The 17392-nt window shown below is 35.0% G+C and overlaps 1 protein-coding gene across 1 annotated transcript in view; it reads right to left on the reverse strand.

Annotated features, from left to right (window-relative positions):
* Positions 1-13156, reverse strand: part of HS3ST5 (heparan sulfate-glucosamine 3-sulfotransferase 5) — a 156566-nt gene extending 143410 nt beyond the window's left edge. The window contains exon 1 of the mRNA XM_072408780.1: positions 12896-13156. The gene's annotated coding sequence lies outside the window, so the exon portion shown is untranslated. The remainder of the gene's footprint in view (positions 1-12895) is intronic.
* Between the last annotated feature and the right edge of the window lie 4236 nt (positions 13157-17392).

The raw sequence follows: 17392 nt of genomic DNA on the forward strand, positions 1-17392 counted from the left end.
CCTTTGCACAGTGATAATTCAGTATTCTTAGCTAAGAGAACAGCCTAAACTCTTTTAGGCCAATTTACACATGCGGTTTACTGTAGTGGTCTACCACAAGCTCAACCACCCTCCCAAATGAATGGGAGCGATTGGGAACCACTTTGTGCATGCGGTTGGAGGGAATTGTTGTCGCAATACAGTTGAGGTGGATTGTAGCTGTGGTTGCGGATAGTGTTGCTTCTTGGCACCGTTGAGCAGGCAGCTTCTTCCACAGTTCACAGCGATTAGGTCCATTTGAACATCAAATTCCTTAAAACACTAAAATCTCAGCCTCATTTAAACACATTATAGAGAGGTTGAGTGCAAACAAGGTTGACACAGTCTCAGGCTAAAAGCGCACAGTAGAGAAGAATGGCGGCTGGGAGTGGCGATAAGAAATGAAGCCCACTGCTGTCCACAAGTACAGTAGTAACCACATCCTACACACCAAGCTGCAGTTTACCATTGCACCAAAAACACTTCCATTTTGAAATAAAGCTTCTGTATATTTTAGCAGCAAATTACAAATCAGTTATAGAATATGATGTAATGTATCAAATGAGAATCCTAAAATTGCAATTCAACTGTTTTGTACATTTGGACATTTAGTAACTAAGGTTCATGTCATAGTGCTGACTAAAGGCATCTGATGACCTAGGCACAAGGCCCTTCAGGGTAACCATGTTGTTTTCAGCACAATCTGCCTTTTTTCTCATGACACAAACTGTTCTTGCTCCTAAGTATGCAGATTTCAGCTAGTAAATTACAATAGACTAATTGTTTTGAACTGTTATTCCTTATCTCTGCCCTCTATAAATCAGTTAGTAAGTAATTTGCAAAATGGATAAAAATGTATTTTTATATCTATATACAATACACTGAAATACAAAATAAACAATACACAACTACCTATTTTACCGTAATAAATAAAAACATAATATTGCCCAGTGAATCAATTTAAATCATTATTTATAATAAGTCCCAATAGACTATTTATATACTGAAAAAAAAATATTTTTTTATCATTATGTTACTGTTTTAATATTTACCTATTTAACTGTCTCTGCTTTTATTATTACTTGTTAATAAATATATACATTTTACAGCAAGATTAGTATGCGTAAGGAGGTTTTTTAAACATAACACAAGCTTAACTTTGTATGTGAACCTAATATTAAGTGGCGTGGCTGCAGGGTACACACCTACTTAAAAGGCTTTGATTTCTTCCCCACACACATCACCTATAGCATTAAAGGTTTATATATTCATTTCACATTTCTATACATCCTACAAACGTATAACTGTTTCTAGTAAAGAACACCGAATCAGAATAATTCCCAATACCCACTCCAGTGCCCCAGATGACTTCACTCCAACACTATGCTTGATTCCCCTCTAGCTCTATGGCCTAGATTCATCAAGAGATTAATATTTAAACCATTTTCATTCTATATTTCATCTTTTATATAACTGTCGCTATGTGATCTTGCACCATGACAAACAATCTAGATAAAAGAAAGAAAATACATGTGTTAGGATTTGTTATATGCATTCCATTCACAGTTGTTCCTTAATAATTGGAAAATGTAATATAACATTTTACAATATAGGAATATCTAGGGTCACAGATGGAGCTCCAAAACCATAGTACAAGCACAGTGTTTAAACAGAAAATGGAACCTCTGATCCATCCAAGGTACTTGGTATGAGGAAAGGCTCATTTCCATTTGTGATTTGCCATCACCAAGACTCTGCCATTAATTCCTTTAGTTATTGTATTCCAAACTTCCACTTCACACACAGTACATAAATGCTGGATAGATTATCAATTTATATTTTTCCATATAATACTTCCTTAACCATTGCATGTTTTAACAGAAATTGATTTTTGCATGAAACATTTTTTGTTTCCAATTTCATTGGGTTCATTTTCTGCTTTTATCCATAGATTGTAAACCTGATTAGGCTGGCTCCTTTTTATAGTTTGTACTTGTTGTGTATGCAAGTTGGTCGACCGCAGCATCTATTACTGTACAACTCTGTGTAAAAATTATGAAATTTATTATTAATAAAACTAGGTATGGGCAGGGTGGTTTTTACTAAATTGATTTTTTTTACATAGAGAGTGAGTTTAATTGTAAGGGGCTTATTTAGGGTGGTTTAGTTTAATTTCACATAGTATTCCTTGTATTGTTTTTTTTTTCTTTTATGTGTTTATCTGATCATTACTTGGGTATGGACCCATAAAATGAATTATTTTCCTTTTGTTTCAATGTCAATGTTTTGTGGCACAAAACAGGCCAGGATAGTTGAAAGGGGCTTTTCTAACCCAAAGTAACCAATAAAGGTCCCCCACACCCTTGAAACAACATTATTGGACCTTCTAAATTGACTGAAATGCGTTTAACCAAAATGGTAGAAAAAATTCAAAACAATCTTCCAGATTTTATGCAAAATTCCTTTTTTTTCCATTGCCTTAATAAATCAATTCTAGGCACTAAAAATTACAGAGATATTTGCAGTAGGGAAATTCTGTGCTAAAGCATTAGTAAACCAATTTTGGGTCTACTCTCTAAAGGTAATCAAACCAGAATATGATAAAATGTTCCATGGGATGTGTATGGCCTGTACTAAGCAAAGGATAAAATATTGTTTTGATATAAATATGGTTACTTGCTTGTGATACTTCAGATAATTGTAAATTAAACATAGTAAAGATTATCACAGTTGCTAGTGTTTTTACTTTACCAGTGATACAAGATGAAAATGAATGATTTTCAAAGGTTCACATTATTTTTCATCTTTATTAGATACAATTCAGCTAATTTAGAGCCATTGTGGATTCACAAAGTTCATTTCAGTCATTTCTAGCTTTTTCAACAACAAACACCTTTTTATTTTTAGAAAGGAATGCAAAAGCATTTAAAAAGGAATGTAAAATCCTGTGGCATGTTTTGTTAATGTACAATGTAATACCGACAGGAGAAAACATGCAAAATCCTCTTTTCCACTATCAAAAAGAAAAACTAGCCAGGTTTCCAAATTTCATTTATTAACCAAAGGTGTTGATCCAGAAAGATGTCTATTAGCAATACGGTGCCAGAATGTGTTACCCTAAGCTAAAGTAACTAAACACATATACCTTTTTTTCCATTCCTATGAAGGAGTCTTTTAAACATGAAAGGTGAAAGGATCAAATGATGTACCGAAGGAAAACAAAATAGTTAAGTGAGTAAACATGACATTTCCTTTGAAACTACATTCTTTTATGCAAACTTTTTTTTATTTTTTCCTGTTTGACTTTTGTACAAGACCACTGTTGCTATTTACAAGTTGACTCAAAAATCCATAATTTTCGGGCATGTTTAACAACTGTGTATGTCTAACCCAATATTTCTTCTATATATGGAGTACAAGTTAATTTGACCCATATGGGCTACATTTAAAAACCCTTATTGGGAAATGCTGAAAATGCTGATATATATATATATATATATATATATACACACACACACAGGGTGAACCAAAAGTAGGTGGACAGAAAATAATAAGGATTTATTTTATGGTGTTTGTGTTATATTATAATAAATGTTATAACTAAATGTATTTAAATTTAATCTTTTCTTTTCAGATAGTTCAGAGAACCCATAATGGCAAATATTTTAATACTGATGCAAGAAAATGGGTGTTAAAAGAGTATATGGAAATCTTATCATTTACTGTCCACCTATTTTTGGATCATCCTGTATATCTGCATGAAGCTTAGATACCCGCCACCATATCACTTCCTTATACAAAAAGGACCTTTTATCTGCTGACAACATATAAGGATTAATTGGCATTTTTTCTTGTTTGCCTGTATTCAATTAACTGCATGTAATGGGTATGTATCCCCACATAACTCATAGACTAAATACATCAGTGTCTTCATTATGGAGTCAAACTATATTATAAATATACTCCTATTTTACTCCCAATAGCAATTAATCATTGTTGTGATTTACCCTATGCACGTCCCATCAAAAAGGTGACCATTCACGTTTATTTACTTGCAACTACCTAACTGTAAATAGCCTATTAGGCACCCTATATATTCTGCTTCTTTTTAGTTTTAAGTACATACCTACATATTACCCAAACAATTGTATACACATTAGATTTTATGTTATAAGTAAAGGGTTTACTATGCAACAATCCTATGTTGGATAATATATCATTAGACATTATTAAAGATGTTTAAAAAGTATATATGTTTATATAAAGGATTAGTATTCATGCTCAACATGTTCTAAAAACATACTTAGCATAACATACAACTACCTCATACACCCAATATTTTCCAATTTTAGTAAATACTACACTGTAATTATTTCATTGAATATATTATTATGTAAGACTGCTGTACATTTTATTTTTGTTTCTTCTTTTGAACTCATGTGCAGACCGTACAGTCCTAAAGCTAACACTCCCCTGAAGAAGCCCAGTGAGGCTGCTGGGCAATGAGGAGTAGGAAGAAAAATCTAAATGTATATTTAAAATAAAACTGCCTTACCACATAAATAATGGAATCTAAAGATAAACTGACATTTGATTTATTTTATTTTCTACATTTTACCAGTAAAAATTGTGTGGCACATGTAACAAAAACAGCATTATACATTTCAAATGATCAATAATATTTTGTTGACCTTCTTCAGAAAAAATTGATTGACATGACGTGTATGTCTGATTTCTGATGGCATGTTTTCAATAGATTGTATAAATTATTAAATAAATTACATAAAATACGATATATATATATATATATATATATATTTATTTAATATACACAACATGTAGCAATTTTATAGTATATCTCTATATAATAGGAATCAGGTTTATTAGTTATTAAGCTAAAAATAATTAGCTGTTAGCTGCACATGTTGCTTAATGACTTCTGATACTGAAGGTCAGTAGCAGTATTAGAATCTGTCATAACTGCAATGACAAGTGAAACGTTTTTCATAAAATGAGATGACTAATAGCAGACAAGGCCAGGAAAAGTTTGATCTTTGAAGGTATCACTGTTACTGCTTGTGATGTTGTCAGTATTATTGATACAGTCAGATTAATAATGACCTCTGTACAAGCAGCACAATAGCAATTATATGTTGCAAATTAATAGATCTGCTCAGTAGCACTGCACCTCTTCATTGTCTTCACATGACAATAGCCATCACGCCCAAGGTAGGCTATGAAATTATATGATTCTTACAGATCATTTATTATAGGGTTGAATTGGAGAGATGGAAGTAGAGTGGCACATTAATCAGAAATCCTAGGCTGACCCATTAAACTCTATTACATTACCATTTTATAATCTAAAACAATGTTATTTTTCTTAAGCAGTAAGGTGAATAATACATCTTTAAGGTGACCCTTACTTTTGCTGATTCTGCAAAAGGGAAAAAAGTTTACCTAATTCCTCCTTACCTAGCAGCATGTCTTCACCAGCTTTTCTGGATCACCCAGGTTCCTCATGATAGTCAAAATTTTCCAGTCCTCTAAAGCTTTAATAAACCAAACCCACTGTGCAGTATGTGGACAGGGAGAGCACAGTAAAACACCCAACACTTTCAAATAAGAAGGATCATGTGACTTATACCCCTTCACCTATGTGACAGAGCCAGATGCCTCATAAATTATCTATTGCTGTCACATGGGGCTCTGGGAATGGGCGCTAGAAATGATCCAACAAGAGACTTTATTTCAAAGTGGCATGGGCGTGAAGAAAAGTGAGTTTACATGTTACTTTGTTGTACATGCAACTTCTTGTGCATTTGTCAAGAATTTAGGATGCTATGGTTACATTTAATCCCCAGCAAGGCATGTAAGGATATTACTTTCAAAGCCAACTATATGAAAAACTAAGCTTATTACCAACTGTTGGCTTTCATTTCCAGTCTTTGTTTGGAAAGTGTAACACTGTGTTTTCCTTTTTCTTGTTTCGTTTTCAAAGATTTACATTGGTTACCAGATGGGGCAAACCAGATATTACATGTTACATCTCCGCTTAGTCTATTTTATAGAGAAGCTATAATAGTTTTATTTATTGCAACTCCTTTAGAAATGACTACAAACATCTACCAACCCAAGAAGAGAGTAAACACTCCTGCTGCCTGTGATGATGAAACTCCTCTGCTGAAGCAAATTCTTCAATTAGAAGGTGTCTAATGGAGGAGTGTAAGGCTCCTGTGTCCCCTGCAGAGCTCAGTGGTTTCTCCCTTTCTCCCTTCTCCCTGATCTCTATACAAGAAGCTTTAGTGTTGGGGAGGTCAGCAGGAGGAACCAATGAGCTTATCGGGCATTTCTGCTTTTTTATTGCATTTATTTATGCCTACAAATAACACTGATATCTTCTGCAGTGTTTTACAGTCCGCACTCATGTCATGTCTCTCAATTAAAGCTAACAATTATTAAAAATAATTCTGCTATGTACTTTAAATATATTTTTACTATTTAAATACCAAAAAATAATACAAGGGGCATTCATGACACATAAACACAGTCTTTATAGAGTATGATTTAGTTTGCTCCAACTTTGTGTTTTTACAAAAGCATCTAACCCTTTCTGATATTGTCTACCGAATCTGTTGGACCAAATTCCAGTGGAAGTCCACAATTTACATTTTAAATGTGAAGAGCCTAATCTTCTCATTTTCTACTTTCAATGAGTGACCTTTGTGGTAACTCTAAAGAAGTCAGCTGTTTTGGTCTGAATAATAGTAGCTGATTGGAAAACATAAGATTTTGGGGAACATGGGCATTTGTTATCTTTAGAACTTCAGATACAAGTCTAAGATAACACATAGGTTCCTGAAGCAATTGAAATGCAGGTCAACTTTACTAGCAATGAACTGAAAGGATCTTATCAGTATCTCCAACTGATGGCAAAAGCTTACTGCGATGAAACCTGTCAACACAGACCCCTAGGCTGGTTGGTGCCCAGGCTGCAAACTTTCACATGTACACATACCGGTCTAGTAACAAAAATAATTTTTTAGTCCATATTTCATTTAAATATATTTTGATGGTAAAATTGACTTTGTAAATGGCCCAGTTTTAGCAACTTGACTTGACAAACTTTTAGTTGTTACATTGTGACAATTTTCCGTGTATCTCTTTTAAAAACACTGCATTTTCTGAAAAAAAATTGATGGTTGTGCCAAAAGATGATGTGACTTTTCTATAGTAAAAAATTTGTCAATGCTGTACTGAAATCCCAGGCAGTGTTTTCAGCCTTGCCTTAGCATCCTCATTTCCATAACTCCTCTTTGTTGCACTCTCATCACTGGCTCCCATCCCATAAACACTGTTTGCTGTTTCTTACCTTTTTCTGCTATTTATGTTCAGTAATGCCAGAATTGTCAGCTATTTAAAGGATATTAGTGATTGCTTACTTCATGATATAATTTGATATATTTTATATAAATGACTCTATGTAGTTATATGGAAAGAAAATTGTTTCAGCACTACTCTAGCAATACTGGATATAAAAATGAAAACCCAATTACAGCAGACACATCCAGTACAATATTTATGTCAACCTGCTTACTCTAGTGCCCACCTCTAGCAGCGGAAGTATTTTTTCATGTACCTATTTACATCAAGGAAGTATACAGCAATACAGTGTCCAGCAATTTAGGGAAGACTGCTTTATAGAGAATGTACAAAAGCACGTACACAAAAAACTGTCATATACTGACAGTGATACAAGCAATACCAGAAATGACTTTTTCAAGATTCAAATTAATGCAGCTTTTGATTAGCTTCTTAAATATTTAGAATGTTGTTAAGCATCATTTCTTATTCTGATGCACATTAATGTTTAACTTGTTTATATTTTAATAAATAGAGGGCTTGTAATTACAAGCTTCAGTACTAAAATGCAAGTTATATTCTGTTTGCACAATGTACTAAAACAAAGCACTTTTTAGATTTACTTTAATCTATTTTTTTTTTTGTTTGTTTGTTGTTTGCACAGTGTATGATACTGTGACATAACATTTTATTGTTTTTTTTTTTTTGTCAAAGATAGGTTCAATGTCTCATTGCAGCTCTTGGTAAAATATACAGAACTTATTTCCCATCCTTTTGTAGTCTCTGGATAAAAGTGACACCTGAACTTTATAAAGTATTGTACAGGTTGCACCTAGAAAGTAGGTCCCTGCAATTATTGAAACAGAGATAAATACAATGAACTACATGTCATTTTAAAATGCGACTTTATCAAGCTCATTTTCCCACGAGAGAAGCCTGGAGCAGAGGGCTGAGGCCGTAGGTGGAGGGCTGGACATGAGGTGGGGGGCTCAGGGCACAAGCTGGGAAGGGTTAATGGGGGATGGTTCATTTGGTAAGGTCAGGATTCGCTGTTTTAAAATATAGAGGTGGGGGTCAGAAGGTTATAAGGAAAGGACAGAGAGGAAGTGGGGTCAGTTAGAGAGGAAGCAGTGAGGGGGAAAGTGACCCTTGGGACTTGGTTGATTGGGGGGGTTGTGGTTGTGATTTACAGGCTTGGGCGGTTGACCGGTCCTCGAGGGTGTTATCTGAGTATTGTTTGGGTGGTGGGGAACCACCTTAGGTGTGGTGTCTCCGGAAGGTGGAGTGGTTATAGAAAAGGTAACTACAGTATGGATGCTGGTGAAGGGGCTGCTTTGTGATGGGTAACACCTCAAGTCGGTGTGGTGCGGCTGGGGACATAAGAATTAGTGATTGGAAGACCCCATTTGGAGATGGTAAAAGGATGGCCCCCCTTGAGGACCTAGAGCCAAGTGTTAAGATGGTTGAAGGATACTGGGGGTTGATTTTGGTACTTAAAGGGAGGGACTGTTGTGTTGAAAGTTTTGGGGGTATGTAGGTAAAAAATGTATGTTACATGAGAAGATGTTGAGGTTTTTGAGATAGATATAAATATATTTTTTATATATTTATTGATATATATATTTACATTTATTGTAAGTTAATAAAGCGGCTGTTTTCAGCCATTTAATCCAGCAATGGGTTTTGTGTCATTATTGGGGGCTGGTGGGAGGTTACATGAAGGGTAGTTAGAAGGTGGCTGGGCAGCCAAAGGGGGAATTGGGCATCTGGGCTCCCCTAATCATGAAAAGTTGCTATCCTTAAAAGATGCTTCTAACCCACATAGAAAATTTGAAAACTTGTGTACTGCAATATGAAGAGGTTTGAAAGGACATATAACATCTTTTTGGCCAATGTTTGTATATTATTTAAAGGATATGTATATACAAAACTTTTTAAATTAATTTTGGATAAAGTAGATTATGATTTAAAAACCTACCAGTTTTGTGTTCTATTAGGGAATTTGTAAATCTCCCCAAAGTGAGACAAATTCTCCTTTTTCCTCTTTTAGACAGGTGTCACTGTACCTATTTCTTTTCCTCTGCACTGAAGACTAAACAAATGCAAAATGTTATCTTATACTGGAGGCAAGGGGTAATATTCCAATGGTAACACCTGTTCTGGTTTCATCTGGGGATACCTTTCACCTTACTTTAAAGGGACTGTATACCAGACAAAAGGTGAGGAAGTATCTTGCCAATGGGACAAAAATGGAACTTTAGTGGATCAAAAAACTCCCTACTATAAAGCCTAAACCTTTGCTTTCGATTTGAAGTACTTTTACATTACATAGTAGTGTTACCAAAATATTCTCCTGTATTCATATTGACATAGTACACAATTTGCAACAGTTCAATTGCTAAATAGGTCGTCATATAAACTTTAAAGACAGGTAGCTGTTTACCAGGATCAAAGGAAAGTTATCCTGAAACTGCCAGAACCTATTACAGTGTTGATTTTTTTTATACTGGGATAATAACAGTGCAGCACTGGAGGCTGGGTTAACGACATTCTTCCCTTTACTACATATAAAACAGATTGAGTGCTGACCACTAGAACAGAGACTTTCCACAAAGATCTGTGTGTACTAATAAGCACTTCCGATTGCTGGATTTGTTCTTTATTGCCACCTAGGGAAGTACTACACAGCCCAATTCTCAACTAGCCATTACAGGTAAAAATCACTATAGGTCAAATCACTATATCTTCCCTACCTGACTCTAAGTTTGGAGCAGATTTGCAAGAGTGACTGCTGTTAAAATGAGCTTCACATTTATATCCTACCCCAGCATAATCCATGGGTCCAATCATAAATAAAGATAATATAAAATTTTCATGTTCATGTTTAATGTTCATAACTTACAGCATTTTACGTCATTGGACTCAAACAAGTTATTTAAAGTATGCATAAAGGTTAAGTAGTTCCCACTCATAAAAAATATTTCATTGCTAAGGTATTGATTGGCAAACTTTTTTTTGTATTTGGACTGTGTATTTTTAATTATTGCCTTCCCTGGATATTATAGCAATGCTGCAATACCAGTACAAAAGCTACATCAATTAATTACAGTGGATTGTTAAAAAAAAGACAATGCAATGTTGCATCATATCATAGCTAAATTTGCAACATTATTCCTAAAATGACATATGTATCAGACACAAGCTATATATATATATATATATAACATGTACAATGTGTCATGTATACGTATTTCATACATTATATGTCTGCAATCTATCATTCAAACATTTGCCTACTGTGCATCTTAAATTTCTACCTTCTCAGATGTATGATGTTTATCTGCTTTTTATTTGTTTTCTTTATGTCTTCATATGCATTACATTGTTTGGAAACCATGGGACTTATTACCTTAAAGTTGAGTTAAAAAGCTTTACTCCATAAATTAAGAACATGATTAGCAAATGTATTCTTATTTATTTAACCAGATTGGACATTCTGTGAACATAACTACAAGTTATCAATTGAAGATTCTCTACTCCTTTTGTCATTGACTTTAATAAAAAATAAATCTCATGTATCAAAATCCAGGAACATTTTATTACTTCTAGTCATGGGTTCCTTGTAGCAATGATTTATTCTTGAACACAGTGTATGTACAATAACCTATTTTGTTCTTTTCACAGCCATACAAGTACTATAAATAAATGTAAGATCTCAGCATCCATTAAAAATCTATTGCATCAAAACAGTCTGTCTTGTAATATATACTGAATGCAGTTCTAACATAAGAGAAGCATTAGGATCTACTTGTGAATTAATATGCTATACTTATAATTGCATCCGTCAGCATAATGTATGCTTCCCAAACAGATCCAGACTGAACTATAAATCATGTAGTCACTTGTGCATTCCCTCTAGGCAGTGGAGCACCTGAGTTGTACTTATGCCATGTATTTATATGTGAACTGTGCACTGTCTATAGCATTTACATATGCTCTGTCCCGAATGTACTTTAAAACCCCTTACACAGCTTTGGAGCATATTACAGCGACATAAGCTCTAATAACTGCCAGTAAATAAAAAGCTGCTCTGTTGTGTTACCATCCATTGTTATCAGTATGTATATACCATCAGAACATAGGTCCACTCCATACACAACAATTGCAAATGACATCAGCCTTCACACAATGTGAACGAAACCTGAGGATGCAAAACAATAGACACTGCCAGGAAGGACAAACCCCAGATAAACCGATTCTTTATCAATAAAACAAGGTATAAAGAGACAGGCACTGGAGATCACCTTGAAATAAGAACAGTTACAGCACTGTTTGAAATAATCATCATCTGACCTTTACAGAACATGTATATCAGGTGCTGATTTATGCTTTATTCCTTTTATTTGAACTTTATAGACTAACAAATGAACAAAATATCTCACCTGTAATCATAGCACTTTCTGGTACTGGAAAAGTTTTTTTATAACTGTGGGCCTAAAGCCATAGATTTGATTGAGCCACCAATGTTCTGCAGAATGACTGGGATATAAATATGGACACTTGTTTCCTTCTAGTCTGAAGGTTTATGTACTGCTCAGACATCCCCAAATGTCTCAGATATGAAAATTTAAGTTTCTATGATCAATTTTTCCAAAGCTGGGCACAAAATATTTTAATAGGGTCACAGGGTACCCTGAGACATATTTTCTGAGTCCAAACATAAGTGGCTAAACCAGTCACCTTATGTTTATGGAAACTCTGGATAATGTAGTTTTATGACCATACATTGCGTGATTAGCCTAATATCAGTCATTAGAACAGAATAACCTTTTCAGTACAGCACAGAAACAAACTGTATCTACAATAGCACAAGAAAAGTGAAAAAAAAGTATAACTAATGTGTTATTAAATATTGCAAGACACAATCAGCATTAGCAGTGCAGAGTCCAATAACATTGCTTGACTGATAAAAGTATCTCTACCCATGGATCAATACTTCTGAGATAGATACAGGGCTTATTCCTTATGACGATATATATATATATATATATATATATATATATATATATATATATATATATCATCATTTAAATACTAACATCCCTGTGTGTGTATACTGTGGTTTCCTACCCAACAATTTATAGCAGTTTTGTCAGATCTGCAGGCTAATAAAATAACTGCCAGAGAGTGGCCAGGTAAAGCTACGCTGCCCCTTCTCCAACCATTCTACCACTGCCAGACATAAAATTTCATCTAGCTTTTAGAAACTACAAAAACAGTATATGTATGCTAAAACTAGTGCAACTCAAATGTAGCAATTCCAACAACTGTTCATGCTATGAAATGAAAACAGTAGGTAGTAACCTATGTTAAACTTCCTTAGCATTAAGGTTTATATTCTCATGTACATATACATGTTATAAAGATTTTGCCCTGGATACACATCTATAGATGTATACCCCAGCCCATACAGAGTACAGAGCAGAGCGTATATATCTAGGATGTTCTTACTTACCAGCAATCCTTAAGTAAGAGAGAGCGGAGTCTGAACATATGCTTGATGCTGCTGCTGCTACTGCTGCATCCTGTATCCTAGGAAGATGCTGATGTGAGAATATGAGTGGAAGGAGTGAGCAGAGGAGCTGAGCTGTGACACATACACAAGTCAGGGCTCCAGATTCGCTCTTTGCACATCCCTGGGAGAGTAAAGCCAGGTACAGGGCACACTCCCGCAGAGAAGCACACACGTCACTCAGCTAGCACCAGCTTGGGTAGCCTCAGCAAGCCACAGTCACCATCTGATTCTCAAAGGATGGGAGGAGGCGTCTCTCCATAGTCAAGCCTCTCATACTGTCATGTTTTCTCAGCTTACTGAAACTTCCCAGGGACAGTCCACATGGAATCATTATACCATTTATTTAATTCAAACTTGTTAGCAAGGCGGGAGATCTTATAGGCTTATAGGGAGAAAAAAAATGTGCGAATGTTATTATTAAAGTATATGCAAACCTTTACTTAGCTTGCTATGTCAGTGTGTTATTGTTATTATTAACCTTTTTTTTATAAAGCGTCAACATATTTTGCAATGAATTGTGGTTTTAAACGACAAAATTGTATAATAGGCAAGTACAAACAATGACGCAGGAGGAGGAGAGGCTCCTATCCAACAGAGCTTTAGGTATTTAATGTACAGCGCTGCATAATATGTTGGCGCTATATAAAAATGCGGTTTATTAATAATAATAGTAATAATAATAATAATAATAATAATAATAGGGGGTGGGCAAGAGTAGTACACAGATAGAAAAGGGTAATTCACACATGCAATTGCCTTTTTTAAACTAATAAAAAAAAAACTTTTGCCCTTTTGCATCCTTTGTTGCATCTTCTACAATTAAAATACCTATTTTTATATTTTCACATCCTAGCGCTGCTGATTTCCCTCAGTGTCTTGGAGCTCTTTTCTGGATAAATGCATGCAGTCAAGCAATGGCATGGCATTTTTTCTGACATATAAATAGTCATTTTTAGCTGAACTATTTATTTATATTTTGTAACCCCTAGGGTATTTGGCACAGCAGCTGGGTAGGTGATTTAAGGGTAATGCAGAATAAGATATATTATACCCTTTTTATGATGGGTTTCCTGATGGCGACAACAGTGGACCATGGCCGTGAAATCAGAACTTCAATAGCTTCTTTTAGAAGTCCATGGCACAACACAAGAGCACCACTGGGATATAAAGGGTTAAAAGAATATATATAAAAAAAATCTCACCCAATGCACAGGCTTTCCAATCAAAAGGTACAAATGTTACAGAAAAAGCAATCTTTTTTAAAATCAGAAAAAAACACATGTCTTGGAAACTAAGCTTTCCAACATCTTTTTTTCCAGGCTTTTTCTATAATGGGGACTGATTGTTGTCACCCTGTCAGTAAATGGGTAAACTTATGGCAGGATTACTAGTTATTATATTGAAGATGCAGATTCAATAATATGCCATATGACTTTTAAAATGACAAAGCTTCTTGAGATTTGCGTTAAATAATGTAATAGTATGACAGTTACTACCATCTCACTAATAAGTATGTCTTATTAGTACACTTTTAGATACACAATTTTATTACATTTGTGTTGGGTAAATATAAAGGAAGGGTTAATAATACCAATCATGCTGTCTACATCATATAAATATGTACAGTGGGATCTTGATTTAACCATTGTGTTATGCAGTAAACAGAAAGCAATCTGCTGATAATGTTGGCTGATGCTGTAGTGAAGAAGTAGTGTTCTGATCGCCCCCTAGTGTCAGCATGCATCAACTATAGACTGTTATATGGGGCTGGCATGCTCCAGAGCGCAGCACAAGACATGGAAGCATTTTTATTCTTCCCTACATCTGAAAATTTGAACCTCCTCAAGCCAATATTACAATCTTGAACATTTGCTTATACTTTTATTTCTTTCACAACAATACCAAGAAAAAATTATTATTTATGGAGTAGTTATATTTTTTATTTTATATAGTGTTAGGCTGGAATAACCCAGTGCAATTGTTCCTAGGTCACCCTTTCTGCAGATATTGCTTGTGATTTCTGCACATAATTTTGCTATTTTGGGCTGCTCTAGCTTTCACCTTCTATTAGCAAACAATGCACTCTTTAGAACAATGGACTTTTAGTTGCAATAAAACATAATGTTGCTGTGTTCTTTCACTATGCAGAGATCAGTAACAACTTCATATTAGTCCCGACTCCTAAAGGCTTTTACCATTTAACATTTCTATTTGGGGTTGTTGGCCATTGACGCTTTGCTGTTACTTGTTACTGGTGGTCAGTAGTCGTTAACTTTAGTTGTCAGCCCAAATTCTTTTCTTTACAATAGCAAAAGGGTTCTGTTACATTGGTGGTCAGTGAAAGCCTGTTACTTGATGTTAATGAGAACAGTGCAAAAAGTCCATTGGTGGTCAGTAGTCTTGTTATATAAATGTCTTTGTGTGACAATTAGTGGGATTATATTGTTAATACCCTGTTTTCTTCATCTAGAAGAGAGATCATTTGACTATTTTGGTCCCAACTTAGTAAGTTATATATACTTTTTATTGCTCTTAGTTATAAATACTTGATTAGGACTTGAATTAGTCTGTAGCCATCTGATCTGCTGGTTGATGATCCACTTTGGTTGCCAATGAGGAGGATATGTTTTTTTAACTGTTTCTGTTATGTACATGTATAATACTAATTCATGATTACAGACCTCTTTTTGCTTTCTGCACACCTATATCAATATGATGTGATGTATATATTTCCTTAGATTTGTATTATGTCTCTGAATATAAAACTCCTGATAAAGTGAATTTACTGACCGTGAAGCATGTAAAAAGTTTGGGACATGATTTGGTATTTCTTATTTGCATGAAGATGTAAATTATATGCATGTGACTGTAAAAAATACTTTCCTACAAAAATTATGTATTTTTAGCAGTTTTTATTGTTTGAGATTAGATTTTGATGTTGTTTGTAGTTTTTTGCTGGTATTCATTGCTTAATAAATAGAGTTAGTGTGTAAATACCACTATACCTAAATATAAAACTACTGAAAAACATAATCATATGCATTTGTGATAAGTTGTAACCATCAGTTAAATCTCCATGCATAAATAAAACTTTCCTTCCAACTATGGCAGTGATCAAACACATGCAGCTAAAATATGGTAAATAAATGCAAAGCCTAAATTCCCAAATTTGCATCACATCCAATGTCCAGCATATGTGTGGTGTGGGGAGGCCACAGGCAGCAACTGGCAAGCATAGACAAAAATCCAGTGCATGGCTAGCATTCATTGTATTATAGATAGAGTTGCTCAAACAGGTCTGTGTTCTGTTTTAAAGCTGTTCAGCCCAACATGTTCTTATGTTCAAGTTTAGCCTGAATTTGAATCAATTTGACAATTTAAGTCAATGGGGAAGAGATTCTGGTGGTTTGGAGGGGAGGGGGGGGGGAAAAGAGGGAGTTAAACAGAGAGGGGAAAACAATTGATTTATCACAGGGAGTAAAATATTCTTGTAGAAATTCCGCCATTCTTTTTTTTTTTTTGGGGGGGGGGGGGGGGGGGGGGGCAACATTGGAAAGATACCTTCAGTTTACAGATATATGGGGTACCCAAAGTCAGTGTCTAAAGTGGTATTTATATGGTTAAACACAGTAGCAGCATCAATCCAAAAACGTATTTTAAAGAAATGTCAAGCAAATCAAACTACCTCCTCTTTCTCATGTTACTCCCAGACACAGAGCTCACAATTTTCAATGAGCACCCCGAAGCAGCCAACAACAAATAATAGGAGAAACTATTTTCAGCATTTGGTGTCAAGGCTGTTAAAAGTGTATTCAAAACAATCAGAAAGAGAGGATAAATACTTTCCATTCACTGATGAAGAATACAGTAAGTCTGGTCAAAAGAGGAGGAACAATTTCTGTATTCAACCCTCTAAAACTCTGAGAGGAGAGGGTGGAGGCTTGCAAAGATAGAAGCAATCTCTCAGCCCCTACTGTTAGAATGAGTCTGGTTGGGAGAAGAAGGTCTTGGTACATGACATGGTGTATGACCCAGCATAGGGTGAGGGGCTAGGCATGGAGTATCAAAGTAATAGATAGGGGGAGGATGAAGAAAAGAAAGTTGCAGGGCAATAGTGTACCCAAAACAATTTATGGTTCTGTCACTGTAACCCCCTGTCATCCTTCAATATGACACGCCACACCTTTTTTTTTGATGGTATTAAATTTGACCATAGCAGCCCATTTTATTGCTTTAACCATAAACTTCAAATTTAATATACTTCCAATAAACAAAAATACACAATTTAAACATTTTCAAACACCAGTTATATTCTTTACATTTAAAAGGTCCATAAGATTACCCCTCCACTACCCCTTTCAAGATACTATCGTTTACCAAACAGGCTCCCAGCCGCTATCAAGCTGGCTCGGGAACAGTTAGCGGGCATTTTCCACT

This window comes from Pyxicephalus adspersus, chromosome 4, assembly GCF_032062135.1.
Source record: "Pyxicephalus adspersus chromosome 4, UCB_Pads_2.0, whole genome shotgun sequence".
Lineage (NCBI taxonomy): Eukaryota > Metazoa > Chordata > Amphibia > Anura > Pyxicephalidae > Pyxicephalus > Pyxicephalus adspersus.